The 17,137-nt window shown below is 35.5% G+C and overlaps 1 pseudogene; it reads right to left on the bottom strand.

Annotated features, from left to right (window-relative positions):
* Nucleotides 1–1,399: 1,399 nt before the first annotated feature.
* LOC131247687 (small nucleolar RNA R71) lies at nucleotides 1,400–1,498 on the bottom strand (annotated as a pseudogene).
* Between the last annotated feature and the right edge of the window lie 15,639 nt (nucleotides 1,499–17,137).

Below are 17,137 nucleotides of genomic sequence, written 5' to 3'. Positions count from 1 at the left end.
AACTAGGTCAAAGGAAGTTCAGATTTGATTTTATCGAGATATCTTTTAATTGGATAGGATGGGACTGTGATTCCAATCGTGTGACTTGAATCAAGCATAGATCTCCTTGATCTCTACATGTGGATCCTCGGAAACCCTAGTTTCCCACCTTTGAATTTCTTAAGTTTTTCGTTAAATCTCTCACAATTACTCTCTATATTTTCAGATTTAGCTTTTCATCTTTTTCTAGTTCTTCTTCTAGTTGCTTTCAGAAAAGACACGAGATTAGTCCCTTTGGATTCGACCTCAGTCTCACCAAGATTATTACTACATCGCGACCCTACACTTGGGGTTGTGAACAAGTTTCTGGCGCTGTTGCTGGGGATTAACGGTTGCATTTTTCTGAGATTAGCTAGTTTTAGAATTAGGTTAAGATTAGGGTTTTTCTATGTTCTATTTTTAGGTTAGGGTTTATTTTCTGTTTTTAGAAACTTTCTAATTCTAGAATTTCTTTTATTTTAAAAAATTAACTTACTTTCTAATTCTAGGTTTAGAACTTTCCTAATCAGTTTTTAAAAACTTTCTATTTTCTATTTTTAGAAACTTTCCTTTTTAGAAACTAGTTTACTTTTTATTTTTATTTTTTAGGAACTTTTTAATTTTAGAATTTTTATTTTTAGAAACTGGCTTGTTTTGTTTTGTTTTGTAGGATTTTAATTAGGAACTTTTAATTTGGTAACTTCTTTCCAATTCTCTCTCTCTTTCTATTTCTATATTTCTATTTCCCTTCTTTCTTTTAGGTTTAGGTTAGAATTTGAAATTGAGGGCTGAGAGTGTTTCATGCCAAGTGGGTCCGTGACAACACTCAACATCTTTTGAGTGAAGGAGGATTGGTTGAGGGGTTATCTATCCCACATAGGATTAAACACCACTCAAGATCCTCAGAGTTGATTAAGGTTATGGCAGCAAATCAACCGATCAATCAACCGGGAAGACAACCTCAACCTCGGCTTGAGGAAGTCCAGGATGAGAATGAGGTGCATCAAGCACCCCCACCTTGTACTTTGTGAGATTATTTATAACCAGCAGGGGTGAGCACGCCCTCATGCATGGTTTTTCCAGAAAATATGGGACATATGGATATTAAGCCAGGGGTGATCCAACTCCTTCCAAAATTCCATAGACTTGAATTTGAAAGTCCATATCTACACTTGAAAGAGTTTGATGAGATTATAACCACTTTATACTTTCCTAACGTGTTTGAAGACACAGTCAGGCTGAAGCTCTTTCGCTTTTCTTTGAAAGAGAAGGCTAAGATGTGGTTGTATTCACTACGTCCCCAATCTATTGGCACATGGAATGACATGATAAGAGAGTTCATACAGAAACTTTTTCCACATCATAAAAGGAACTCCCTTAGAAAGTCAATCATGAACTTCGCCCAAAAGGAGGATGAAACATTCTTCCAATGTTGGGAGCGGTTCAAAGATCTTGTCAGTTTATGCCCACAACATGGTTTTGAAACGTGGCACATTAAACACTATTTATTTGATGGCTTGACATCTTTCATGTGCTAATTGATCGAGACAATGTGCAATGGGGAATTCATGAATAAAAATGTTGATGATGTGTGGGATTATTTGGATAGACTCGCTAAAAGTACACAATTATAGGACACATACCTAAAATCAACTACCACTTCTAGGCCCACTCAATCAAAGGAAAGGGACGGATTATACCTTCTGAAAGAGGATGATGATATCAATGCTAAAGTGGTTATTCTCATAAGGAAATTTGAGGCCATGGAATAAAGAAGGATAAGGTTAAAGAAACTGTTTGTGGTATTTGTGCTTGCAATATTCACAGAACTAAAAATTGTCCAACAACACCTACCTTTCGAGAGGCGCTGAATGAGGAATATAATGTCGTGAACAATTACTAAAGACCTTTCAATGGACCTACCTCCAACATGTACAATCCTAGTTGGAGAAAGCATCCAAACTTTAGTTGGAGGAATGGACAAAATGCTACCCCTCAAGGTTTTTTCAATCAAATTCCAAATAAAAGGAAACCTCAAGAGGATCCGGTTCTAAAACATATTTAAGACTAAAAGCTAATTAATCAAAATTCGGCACAAGCAATCCAGGATATCAAATCAGCAATTGGAATGCTTGCGTCGTCTGTTCAAAGGATAGAGTCACACTTAGCAATTGGGGGAAAGGGGATACTTCCTGTGTGATGCTCCATGTTTTCAAGACCCAAGTATGTGACCCGTTTTCCAAAAACCCGAGTGTTAACCTACAAAGAGCCAAATTCCATATATATATATATATATATATATATATATTCATTCAGAGTTAGCAGTTAGCATAGTATGGACAAATCAAATATAAAGGGAAGTTGCATGATCATTCAAATATACAAGAAGCTTTCCATAATGACTTATACAACCAATGTCTCTGAAAATAACAATTTCGAAATGAAATAATATTACATGTGAAACAAAATAAATTAGAACAATCTCAGGAAGTAAAATCCTAGAGCAATCCTTAGCAATACAATCATGCACCCTTGTCAATTATAGTCTGCTCCTCATCAATAAGAATGTGAATATCATCTGGATCACCTGTGTTACCTGTACGGTTATATATTTGATGGATGAGTGCCCAACTAGTGTGAATTCCCCTCAAGATTTCATACCGCCACATTAGGTAAGCATAGTTATAAAAATAAGGCATACAAAATATTACATGATGCGGTCTTATTAGATGCATGGATGTGTGAAAGCAATCATCGCCCCGGGGATGCTCATCCGTACAGACATTGGGCTCATCACCCATGCAATCATCGACCTGGGAATCCTCATCTAGTCAGACAAAATATGTACATCACATACGATAGCAGTAGATGCTGGTCTGTGCCATGTATGCATGATTAGCCAAACCATTATTAGTCCAGTTACAATCAGCTAATTTAAATAAGCTTAAGGTCACTACGGGGGCTCATCACCAGCATAGGCCGACATCCCGGGTATAGGTCCCATACCACCATCCTCGGCTCATGAGACTACCACCTTAAGATTTTTAATGGAAACCCATCGACTAGTGGCCAGTCATATTTTAGTATATGGGGCTTACTATTGTATGGTTACACAAAATAAAATGTCGAACCCATATAGGACAAATATAAAAACAAAGCCACGTAGGGCAAATATCAAAACTAAGCCGTATAGGGTAAATATCAAAAATATGCGATAAAAGACCATCCTTAAAAACTACATAGACCGAGCAACCCATGGATGTTATGCCCACATCAATATCCAGTTTAACCCATTATTCAAGTAACCACTAGATCGAAAGCTCATTATAAACACTATCAGTCAAGTTACATCCCAAGTGTGTGTGTGTACATTTATAGGTGGGGGTTTCCCACGTATGTAGCAGTTTAAGTTCCATAAGCAATCCACAGATAATCCGCATGTATAAGAAGATATGCAAGATAAATATGAAGTACGTAGTCTAGCAATTCAAATCCCACAATTTACACATGTGATTATAAAATGAAGGTACCGATTATCAATTGTAATTAAAATAAAAACTACTACTTAAGCTAATGGGAAAATGGAAAGCTCAAGGGGAAGAAATCATCACCTTATGTTTGAATCGCTTGCACCATCGCTACGAAGTGCGTGTTCCCTTGGAATCAATTCCTAACATCAATCGTAAAGTTGTACAATTAAATCCAAGCTTACTCATTGTTTAGGGTTAGGGTTTTAACCTAGGGTTTGGATTACCTAGGTTTTAGGGTTCATCCTAGGGTTTAGTCTTAAGATTATATTCTAGGATTTGGACTCTACTTGGTGTATTAGTTAGAACTACTAATAATTACAAGAATACTATTAACGTTAGTATTATAACTTATGTTAGCTAATATGTTAATAATGATAGTTCACAAGTTCATATTTAAATATACCGACATAAGATTTTACACCCAGATTTAAACCCAACACACCATCTATGTTTAAAGTATTGACCTAGGGTTTAGATTACCTAGGTCTAAGATTTTATCCTAGAGTTTAAGGTTTCATCTTAGGGTTTAGTTCTAGGTTTAGATTCTAAGTGTTGATTATGGAATCCGAACCCTATTTTATGTGGCCATTAACGATATTATTAGAGGGATAATGAATAAAAATAATCAAATAGATTAGTTATTATTTTTTAGGAATTTTAACAATGGCTACTACCATATTAAATTATCTAACAACAACCCATGGTGAATAATAGTGCCAATAATTCCAAACAATTATCAATATTAACAATATTCCTAATATTAGCTAACATAACACTAATAATCATTTTGGTGAAAATAAATAGTATGTTCTAACGTCAATGTTAATATTTTAAGAACGGCAAAATAAAATACTAATATTTTAATAATGATAATTTCTATATGTATTAACCAATATCAGTATGGATAATTTACTAATGGTTAATTATATCTAAATTTAATAACCCAAAGAAAATGATGATAACAATGATCATTGAAAGAATTTCAATCTGGACAGAAAATGTGGGCTCACCTAGTCGACTTGGTTCGAGTCGAGTTAACCCGGCTCAACACAAGAACCCATCTACTCTTTCTCTCTCTCTCTCTCTCCCCTTCTCTCTCTCTCTCTCTCTCTCTCTCTCTCTCTCTCTCTCTTTCTTCTTCTCCTTTCCTTCTTCTTTTCTTCCCTATTGGAACCCAACAGCATGGCCCGAACTAGGCCTAACTCTAGTCAACTCGGTAGATTTTTAATTGAGTTGACTCGGTAGCAACTCACAACCTTCCCTTTCTCTATTTATTTTTCTTCTTTCATTCTCTCTCCCTATTTCCTCCCTAGACTTCCCAGAGGTCTGGACTGGACTAGACCCATGCCAAACTCGGACTGAACCAAGCACGACACTCACAACCCGACCCAGCTGGCTTGGCTCGGGTCGAGCTAGTACAACGCCTGACTGCACCCTCTCCTCTCTCTCTTTCTCTCTCTATTACTCTCTTCCTACCTCCCCCCTTTCTTTCTCTGCGTATGCTGGGACATCCAGCGATGGACTCCAGCTTGGCTTGACTCGGCCGCGACCCTTCTCTCTCTCATTTTTTCCTTCCTCTCGGTCACCATCTCCTTCGCCTCTTCTTTCTTCTTACTCTTTCTCTGGTTAACTTCCTCACTCTTTTTTTCTTTAGAGGCATGTATGAGGCCAAACAAGGGCCAAAACTACCACCATCACCGACTGTTTTGAGCAGTGGGGAAGATGACATGTCATTAATGGCGTATTTATAAACACTGATTCTTCCTTCGATCTGCTTCCTTTAGGTAGTCCGTATGGGTTCTAGAAGGCTTGTAAACAAGCCTCATTGGAGTTTAGAGGAGGTTTCATTTGGGGATTTGAGCTTGGGGAGAAACAGTTGTTCTCTCTCTCTCTCTCATTCTCTTTCCTTTTCTAAAACCTAGTTAGGACGGTTAAGATATGCCTAAATGGAGGGTTGTGATTGAAGGTTCCCCTCTCACGCGGATCACCAGCCTGGCAGCAACCGGTGACAGTTTCTTTTTATGGAAAGTGATGTGTTTGTATGGCCTGTTTGTACCAAGGATTGTGTACACGCCAGTGCTAATATCAGGTGAGACAGCTATGGTTTTAGTCTTCATCTCCCATTCGACGAGATGGACAGTTTGGATCGTGCGCATAGCCATAGGTGGTGGGCCACCGATCAAAGATTCACGGACATTGTCCGTTTGCTAATGGAAAATGAAAGAAGAAGAGGACGTTTCCTCTTTTGCTTGGAAACATCGAGTCACACCCGATTTGACTGTGTGTTTAGCTCGGTGCTCTGCAGCTATGCATGGACTATTACATACACCACGTGCATGGGGTCCATCGTGATGATTTTAATGGATCTGTCCCGTCCATCAAATCTTGTGGGTCCTACTAGGACATCCGGCCAATGATGGGGCAGATCCAAGGTCCAGGTGGGCCATACGAGTTAATTCCTAGCTCTAACAGTGGTTTTCCATTGATCCAATGGTCGGATTATTCTGAGATTGAACGACAACAGTTAGAAGGCCCTAATAGGTCATTCCACCATAGATTACTAACCCATTTACTAATATTAATATTATTTCTATTATACCATCTACTACTATCATTATTTTATAAAATTACATTAATAAAAGTAATAATGTAATTTGTTATATCTATATATAATTTATATTATTATAGATTGTTAATTATATGAATATTAGTGAAAAGAAATAAGGATTAACACATATTATTTGTGTGTTATTTGTATAGTTATATATGTTTTAGGTTTTAAATTTTTATATAAAATCTTAAATTGTTGGAAATATGTTATTTATTATAAATTTACTAATTTACGTAATATAAATTTTTATGATTGAAATTCATATAAATAGTGTCACAAGTGTATAATTATAATATGGATTGTAATTATATATCAATTTATTACGATTTAAAAAATAATAATTTATGAAGTGTACAAATAACATTTCGTAGTGTATGTATTTATGTTGTATTATAGTATTTATTGTAAATGATTATTAAGTAGTTAGATCATATAACATTATATATATATATACTAAGTTATATATATATATATATATATATATATATATATATATATATATATATATTTGATAATTATTACATTTTACACATTCTGAATTGGATGACCAATTTGATGATCGGATAATTCCAATATTGATCCCAAGCGCACCCATTTGCTCCCCGATATTATCATCAATGCTTCTAAGTGTCCCCAAGCTATTATGGATGGACTTAACCATTTCTTTTAGGATTGGGTGGTTATGCCGTGTAGGCAAGTGTCGAATCATCCCACATGAAGTTGAGGGCTTGACGAACGGTGGATCTTGTGATCCATAGATTTAAATCTATAAAGGCTGGATGGATCTGTTTATCAATGAAATTAGAATCCTAAGGGTAGGTTTTCTAATGTCATGATGGTCTGTCTCGAGGAATAACAGATGGATAGCCTGATATATGGATGGAAACCGTTTTTCAACAGTCGGATTCTATAAATGCTCTTGTGTAAATCTAGCACCCGTAGTGTTGTCAAATTTTGTTGTGCTAAACCATTTAGTATTTGTATCATACTTTGAGTTGAAGTGATCAGGTTCGTACATTTTTAAGTTCTCTGGATCTTCATCAAACTTGCCTACATCTTCAAGTTGAAGTGAAGAGTGTTGAAGTTCGTGGTTTCAAGCTCAAATTCAAGAACTCAAGTTCAAGTTTGAAGTTCAACTACTATATGCTAAAGACTCAAGAACTCAAGCGTAACTCAAGCTCACGTTCAAGAGATTGAACTCCAGCTTCAAGTATCACAAAGATATCAAGATTCTGAAGTAAATGATGTTTTAAGTGTTCCAACTCACAAACAGATTTGGATGACCCTAGATTGACATTAGGTTATGTCATATTCATTGCATATTTTATCTGGGTCATTTCATATGTTTATAAGTCATTTTCTCAACTAGTCTTAGACCTTGTTCGACTAGTCCAAGTACTAGCTCGACCAGTCTAAGAGTTTTCTCGACCAGTCCAAGGTTTGTTGCTATTTTTTAAAATTTTTTGTTGGGCTCTCGACCAATCCTAGAGATTGCTCAACCAGTCGAGTAAACAGTGCTCGACCGGTCGTGCAGGCTAGACTCAAAGTCCAGCAAGCTTTTCTGGTCCCACTCTACCAGTTAAGTGCATTGCTCTACCCATCAAGCAGGCTGCTCGACCAGTCGAGTAACGACCTTATCTTAATGCGCCAGAAAATTTGAAATTTTGTTGGTCCTTCGACCAGTCGAACCGACCCTTAGACCAGTCGAGTGAACAATATTTTTACCTATAAATAAAGCACGAATTTCAGAGTTTATTCATTCATTAAAGCAAAATCAAGACACCACTTTGAGAGATAATTTTGTGAATTTATTAAGCAATTTTGTGCTCATTTTAGATTCTCTTTAATTAGCTTTTGTAATTTAATTTTGTGATTTTTATTCCAATCTTACATTAAGAAGGGATTTGAGTTTTCTCCTATCTTAAGATCAAAATCAAATCAAGCTAGCCTAGGTTGATTTAATTAAAAATCATTTAGAACTAGAACCTTTTCATATGTGAGACTGGACATTGAACATCTTCGTCTACATCGGATCGATTTTACTGGGCTTCTTCAAATGAGAATTTTCAGATAAGTATCATTTATAATTTTGTATATCCTTTTTGGTTTTTGAGGTTGTGCTAGAAAATTCTCTTTTTATTTTTGTCTAAGGTGATCGAGAAAATTTCAAAGTGTGGGGTTTTTATAATTGTATAAGCCCAATCAAAGACACAATTGTGAAGGTTTTAAGGTGAACCTTAGAAAACCTTTTTTCATAGTGAACGCTAATATCCTGAGTGAGTGGATATTAGGAGTGGAGTAGTTGTGTGGTTGTTTTCTAATAGTTAGTGTACACACAAGCGAACCACTATAATTCCTAGAGTTGTGGTGGATGATTGAATGTGCTTGTGTGTGAATGTTGTAATTTATTTTAAGCATTTGTGGTGAATAGTGTAATTTATTTTATCCACTTGTAGGAATGTTGTAATAACTTAGTTTATTTTATTTGCTATTTCCTTTGCTGCTTTATTGATTTGGATTTTTGATACTTACAAACGTTCTAGTAAGGTTGTCCTGCCATAAGCCTTTGGTTTTTGGTGTTAGCTTGTCCTTAGAACTAAGTTTGTATCAACCTCTGAAGACTAGTACATTTGAGGTTGCTATTTACTGGTGCTTCTTTATTACTTGATTGTGGTATCTTTCTTTCAATTCCATATTTATTTTTAATTTTTTAATAGTCCTATTCACCCCCCCCCCCCCCCCTCTAGGACGTATAGCTCGGCCTTTTCAAGTGGTATCAAAGCCTAATAACATCTTTTTTATTTGGATTTATTTCCTAAGCTAATTGATATGAGCTTATAAGATGTCAAATTTTGATAGCCTCTTAATCACTAGGCCTCTACATTTTGATGGCTCCAATTATGCCTATTGGAAAGATAGAATGAGGATCTTTTTAAGGTCCATAGATGAGAGCATGCGGCAAGCAAGAGTAACTAGATGAACCCCTCCTACAACTGAAGTTCTAGGCACTAATGGAACCAAATCTATGAAAGTTACCCCTAATTTTCTTTGACCACACTTCAGACAAATGAGAATAGTGCCAATGCAAAGGATTTAAATGCAATCACTTGCGCACTATCACTGGATGAATTCAAAAGAATTATATCTTGTGATACTACAAAGCAAGCCTGGGACATTCTAGAAATGACACACGGGGTATGAATATTGTCAAGAAATCTAAACTTCAAATCCTCACCATTCGATTTGAGAAAATACATATGGAAGAAAGTGAAACTTTCATGGACTTTTATACTAAGTTAAATGACATAGTCAACTCTAAGTGTGGTCTTGGTGATAGTATCCCAGAAAGCAAAGTTTGTGCAAAGATATTGCCCTCATTGCCTGATAGGTTGAATTCAAAGGTCACTGCCATTCAAGAACTTCGTGATACGGATAATATGAGTGTTGAAGAGCTGGCTGGGTCTTTACAAACTTAAGAGTTAAACTTTAAGGCTCCTAAAGGTAAGTCCGTCGTCCTTAAGTCTTCTAAAAATACTTCTCATGAAAATGTTAGTAATTCTGATTTTGAAAACTCTGAAGATGATATGTTATTATTAGCCAAGAAGTTTTATAAGATTTTTAAAAGTAAAAAGAGCGTAGATTTTCAAAAACCTTCAGAAAAGAAAAGGATTAGATCTAAAAATTGAAAATCTATTAAAGACAACCAATGTTTCAACTACCATGAATATAGGCATTTGGCAAACAAATGTCCAAAGAGAGATAAATTTAAAAAGAAAGGCATCTTAGCCACATAGGATGAATCGTCTTGCTCTGAAGCCTCTTATGAGTCCGATGATTCTGAACTTGAGTCCACTAATGAGGTCAAAGCCTTAATGACTCTACCTAAATTCACTTTCTCAAACAGTTGTATTCAACTAGTGAAGAAAATCTGAGAAGTGATCTTGAAAATGATGAAGATTTACAAGATGCCTATAATGCCCTATACAGGGAAAGTTATAAGATAGCTGTAAAATTAAAACTTCATAAAGAAAAGTTTTTAAAATTAAAAGAAAATTTTGATAATCTAGTCTTAGAAAAATCACATTTTCAGATTTTTTTGAAAAAGCTAAGTGTGATTTAGATTTCAAAACTTCCTAAATTGAAAACCTAAAATCTGAAATTGAAAAACTAAAACTAGAAGTCTTTCCTCTATTGAGTTTGAAGGATACTTGGAGATATGCCCAGGGTGATCCTAAACTAGAAAGACTACTACTCGGATCAAGGAAATGTGGTGATAGATTTGGTCTGGGCTATGATAAAAATACACCTCCTAAAAGTATGTCCACTCCTCCTAAGTTTGTTAAAGGGGACTCCTCTAGCTAAAAAAGGAAAAGTTTGAATCAAAATAGTTTAAAAATCCTAAAACTTTTCAGGCTATGAAACCTAAAATTAATCATACCAATTATAGAAATCAAAATCATAACCCCTTACCTGAGAAAATTGTGGATTTACTCAAGGAGCTTCTAAAATCTAACTTGAATGGTAGAATATACAACAACTACAAGCATAGAAAAACTATTCTCCAAAACCTAAAACTGTAATGAAATGGGTTCCTAAGGTTGCTTGTTTGGTTGCCCACACCGCTTTCAAGGCTTCGAGTTAATCAAAGTGGTACCTAGATAGTGGTTTCTCTAGACACATGACAGGTGATAAAATTTGTTCACCAATCTTAAAGATATGACTGATGGCTCAGTCACAGTTGGTGATAGTAGCAGCTGCAGGATTATTGGCCAAGGTACAATTCAACTCTTTAATCTTCCTCCATTTAAGAATGTGTTGTTTGTAGAGGGCCTTAAGCATAATCTCTTAAGCATTTCTCAAATTTGTGATAACAAACATAGCGTCAAATTCACCAACCAAGGGTGTGAGATTTCTAATGAGAATGGTTCTATGATATTAACTGGTCGTAGAACATCTGAGAACTGCTATATAGTTAGTGATTCAAGCTCATCTAATTCATCGTGTTACATGGTCCAAACCGATGAGACCGAACTATGGCATAAACGCCTAGGACATGTACACTACCGTAATCTTTATAGACTGAGCAAAAGTGAAGTAATAAGAGGTCTACCTAAGTTAAAGAAATTGGACAAAATTTATAGTGAATGCTAAATTGGAAAACAAACTAGGAGTGGACACAAGAAAGTGAACTCCAGTGCTGAGTATTCTACATCCAAGACACCTCAACAGAAAGGGGTAGTTGAAAGGAAAAATTGAGTACTTCAAGAAATGGCCAATGTGATGTTAAATAGTATGAAACTTCCTAAAAATATTTGGGCTGAAGCAGTGAACACGGCTTGTTATATCATTAACCATGATTATACTAGAAAGTCTAATAATAAGACTGCATACGAACTATGGTTCAATAAGAAGCCTACTGTTAAATACTTTCGAGTTTTTGGCATCAAGTGCTACATTTTACGTGACCGGAAAAATTTGGAAAAATTCGACACTAAAAGTGATGAGAGTATTTTCCTAGGATATGCGCTAAATAGTCGAGCATATCATGTTCTCAACAAGAGGACCGATGTAATTCAAGAATCTATTAATGTGGTTATAAATGATCACTTGAATACACCTATCTCAAGTTCAGATGATGATGAAGTCTCTTCATTTGATAAACTAGACTCTTCATCTAGTCAAAATGACCTTAAACTGTGGCAAGTTAAAGATCATCCAACTGATCAAATTCATAGGAATCCTCTCATTGGTGTGTGCACTTGCAGACAATTAGAAAACATTTGTAATTATGTGTTCTTCACATCCCAGATTGAGCCGACCAACATAAAAGAAGCTCTTGCTGATGAAAACTAGATAGTAGCTATGCAAGATAAACTTTATCAATTCGTAAGGAATGATGTATGGTACTTAGTTCCTAGACCTAATGACAAACATGTTATTGGAACTAAATAGATCTTTAGAAATAAATCTAATGAACTTGATAATATTATAAGAAACAAGGCTAGACTGGTTGTACAAGGGTACACTCAGATAGAAGGCATCGATTATGATGAAACCTTTGCCCCAGTAGCTCGTCTTTAATCTATCAGACTGTTTATATCCATTGCATGTTACAAAAAATTCAAAATTTACCAAATGGATGTTAAGAGTGCTTTCTTGAATGGTGATCTGCATGAGGAAGTATATGTTGAACAGCCTAAGGGTTTTGAAGACCCTAAACATCCTAATCATGTTTATCTCCTGAAAAAGGCACTCTATGGATTGAAACAAGCTCCCAGGTCATGGTACGAGAAAATGCTAAGTTTTTACTAAGTCACAACTTTATAATGGGAAGTGTTGATAAGACACTTTTTGTAAAGAAACATAATGATCACATATTGATAGTACAGATATATGTTAATGACATTATCTATGGATTTACCTGTTCTAACATGACTATTGAGTTTGTAGATTTAATGAAGTCTAAATTTGAAACGAGCATGGTTGGAGAACTAAACCATTTCTTAGGTTTGCAAGTAAAACAACTTCCTAATGGGTTCTTTATCTCTCAAACCAAATACGCCCTAAATTTGGTTAAAAAGTTTGGCTTTGAGAGCGGTAAAAATTTTGATACTCCTATGAGTACGACACTTAAACTCTTTAAGGATTCGACAGGTAAAAGTGTAAATCTTAAGTTGTATCGCAATATGATAGGTAGTTTATTATATTTACCTGCAAGCCGACTTGATATTGCATTCAGCGTAGGAATCTATGTTAGATATCAATCGGACCCTAAAGAGTCCCACCTGATTGCTATAAAACACATTTTTAGATATGTCATAAGTTTGACCAAACTTGGTCATTGGTATCCTCATGATACTAATGTTCAATTAGCCAGTTATTCGGATGCTGATTAGACTGGTAATATTGATGATCACAAGTCTACCAGCAGTGGATGATTTTATATCAGAAACTGTCTAGTTTCACGGCATAATAAGAAACAGAGTTCCATATCACTTTCCACAGCTAAGGCTGAGTATATTGCAGCCGGTAATGCATGCATCTAGCTTATGTAGATGAAGAGGATGTTAAGTGATTACAAATTTGCACAAGATTCTATGGTGTTGTATTGTGATAATTCTAGTGCAATTAACATTTCTAAAAATCTAATTCAGCATTCACTAACTAAGCATATTGACATTAGGTATTATTATATTCGTGAATTGGTAGAAGATAAGATTATTTCTGTAGATTATATTCAGACTAAAAATCAACTTGCAGACATATTTACAAAACTGCTTGACAGAAACAAGTTTGCTAAGTTGAAATTGGATATGGGTATGTGCAATATGATCTAAATTGCATGTGTTTATTTGTAATATATTACATGTTTTTATATTATTTATTTTTATAAATTTTTTAATTTTTTAAAAATATGAAAAATGTAAAATTTTTGAGGTGCACGACCAGTCGAGTACACACTCGATCAGTCGTGGCACAACCGGTCGAGTATGTACTCGACTAGTCGAGCCGCTCGGGTTTGGGGCCTTTTATTGTGTAAAATGCACTTTTTCTTCATTTATTTTGTCTTTCTTAACCAGCCCTACCACAACCGGTCGAACCTACCTTTGATTGCTTTATCGTTAGTGCATCTTTTTTTATTTCCTTGTGGATTTAAGTTCTTTGCACTTCCATTTCCTTATTTTTATAGTTTATCTCAAGGTTTATGATGGTATATTGGGTTTTCTTACTAAAAAACTGATTTCCTTGAAACCCATCTTCCCTTTCTTGCATTGCTTATATTCCTTGTATTTTTTGTGCTACGGAAGGTAGAAATAAGAAGAGAGCCTCTCGTGGTCCCTCTTCTTCTCGTTTTGCTTCAATCATGGTGCGCCATCTTCGGTCACCCGAAGAAGATCCCGAATATGTGTGGGATATACGTCTTCGCAACATCAGTGTTGAACGGACGGTCAACTCTAATCATTTGTAACCTTTCAGTATTATTCCCTTCCTTTAAACTGTAGGTTGGGCTAACATTTTAAATTGGAGCGGTTCGGCATATCGTTCTATTGCGCAAGTCATGTTTGCTTGCATAAGTGACTTATCTACTGAGAATTTAAATTTTACTATTACAACTAGAGAAGGTCCTATTAATGTAGACCGTCACTTAATATCTGGATTGATGGATCTTCCAATTAATGATGAAAAAATTCTTATTTCTACTTTAGTGGCAAGACCATCTGAGTCTGTCAAAAGAATGCTAACTAGAGTGTTATTGAACATGGATGCTGATTGGAACTCTGGTGTGGCGCTCAGTTCCAAATATATATTACCCAGATATAGGATTCTCCATTGAATTTTCATCTCTAATGTATATCCTAGGTCTAGTAATTAGACTAAGCTTACTTCTTTCATGGCTCGCATCCTTCACTCTATTGTTACTGGTGTTCCTGTATATCTTCCATCTCTTATCCGTTACATTATCATTCAGTTTCGTCTCCATCCAGGTCATAGTGATATTCCATTTCCCTATCTTATGACTGCTTTAGCCACCTATAGTCTTGTGGCTATGCCTATTGGAGAAATCCCATTAATCATCTTCCCTTCAATAACTCAAACATAAATAAGATGAATTTGAGGTTGGCTCCTGCCCAAGTTGATGTGGGTGCTGGAGGAGCTGCTGAAGCAACTAAAGAGGAGGATGCTTTGCCTCCTGATGATGTTAATATGGATGACTTATTTGATGAGATTGATTCAGATTCTGTGACTAATCCAGACTTTTAGCCTTTTGACTTTGATGAGTGATTGCAATCCCTTGAGGAGAGGGTAGAGGGTCTGCATGTGTCCTACGAAATCAATTTAAATACATGTGCAAACATCTTAGGCGCATTAACAAAGGACTACATCAAATAGATCCTTCTATTCTTACTCCATCATCTAGATTTGATTAGTTTTTTTTTATTCTGGACATGTATTAATACTTTCTACTCTTTGTGTGTTGGGATATTTCTTGAACATACTTTTACTTTTTAGTATGTGGACATGCTATTGTGCCTTACGTTGATATTTTGATTATCATGGTGATTCTATTTATTCTCTTATTTCATTTACTTATCTTATCTTTATATGTCTTTCCTTTATCATATTGTGACAAAAAATGGGGAGAAATTGTAGAGATGTGTGATTGTGGAATATGGAGTGTAGTATGTATGTATGGATTTTTTTATTTTTTTATTTTTTACAGATTTTGTAAATCACCTCTCCTAGATTGAGGGGGAGTAATGGAATGAGGGGGAGATGTGTCTGTTGATCATTTGTTACTCAAATGGTGCATGCTTCTTTATTGTGCTTATATAACTGATGTATGATTCCTTTTTAGTGCATGACTGGTGCATGATTCTTTATTTGGTTGTCACAAATTTGACAAAGGGGGAGATTGTAAATGCTATTATGTAAATCTAACACCCGTAGTGTTGTCAAAATTTGTTGTGCCAAACCATTAAGTATTTGTATCATACTTTGAGTTGAAGTGATCAGGTTCGTACATTTTTAAGTTCTCTAGATCTTCATCGAACTTGCCTATATCTTCAAGTTGAAGTAAAGAGTGTTGAAGTTCATGATTTCAAGCTCAAATTCAAGAACTCAAGTTCAAGTTTGAAGTTCAACTACTGTACACTAAAGACTCAAGAACTCAAGCATAACTCAAGCTCAAGTTCAAGAGATCGAACTCAAGCTTCAAGTATCATAAAGATATCAAGATTCCGAAGAAAATGATGTTTCAAGTGTTCCAACTCACAAACAGGTTTGGATGACCCTAAATTGACCTTAGGTTGTGTCATATTCATTGCATATTTTTTGTGGGTCATTTCATATGTTTATAGGTCATTTTCTCGACTAGTCTTAGACCTTGTTCGACTAGTCTAAGTACTGGCTCGACTAGTCTAGGAGTTTTCTCGACTAGTCCAAGGTTTGTTGCAATTTTTTAAAATTTTATGTTGGGCTCTCAACCAGTCTGGAGATTACTCGACTAGTCGAGTGAACAATGCACGACCGGTCGTGCAGGCTCGACTCAAAGTCCAGCAAGCTCTTCTGATCCCACTTGACCAGTCAAGTGCATTGCTTGACCCGTCGAGCAGGCCACTCGACCTGTTGAGCAAGCCACTCGACCAATCGAATAATGACCTTATCTTATCACGTCAGAAATTTTGAAATTTTGTTGGTCCTTCGACCAATTGAACTGACCCTTAGACCAATCGATTGAACAATATTTTTCCCTATAAATAGAGCACAAATTTCAGAATTTATTCATTCATTAAAGCGAAATCAAGACATCACTCTGAGAGATAAGTTTGTGAATTTATTAAGTTATTCTGTGTTCATTTTAGATTCTCTTTATTTAGCATTTGTAATTTAATTTTGTGATCTTTATTCCAATCTTACATTAAGAAGGGATTTCAGTTTTCCCCTTTCTTGATATCAAAATCAAATCAAGCTAGCCCAAGTTGATTTAATTAAAAATCATTTAGCACTGGAACCTTGTCATCTGTGAGACTGGACATTAAACATCTTTGTCTACATCGGATCGGTTCTATCGGGCTTCTTCAAAGGTAAATTTCCAAATAAGTATCATTTATAATTTTGTATATCCTTTTTGGTTTTTGAGGTTATGCTAGAAAAATATCTTTTTGGTTTTGTCTGAGCTGATTCAAAAAATCTCAGAGTGTGGGGTTTTTATAATTGTGTAAGCCTAATCAAAGACACAATTGTAAAGGTTTTAAGGTGAACCTTGGAAAACCTTTTTTCATAGTGAACGCTAATATCCCAAGGGAGTGGATATTAGGACTGGAGTAGTTGTGTGGCTATTTTCTAACAGTTGGTGTACATACAAGTGAACCACTATAATTCTTAGAGTTGTGGTGGATGATTGAATATGCTTGTGTGTGTGAATGTTGTAATTTATTTTAAGTATTTGTGGCGAATGGTGTAATTTATTTTTATG

Source organism: Magnolia sinica, chromosome 5, assembly GCF_029962835.1.
Source record: "Magnolia sinica isolate HGM2019 chromosome 5, MsV1, whole genome shotgun sequence".
Classification (NCBI taxonomy): domain Eukaryota; kingdom Viridiplantae; phylum Streptophyta; class Magnoliopsida; order Magnoliales; family Magnoliaceae; genus Magnolia; species Magnolia sinica.
This window is presented reverse-complemented; position numbering and strand designations above follow the sequence as displayed.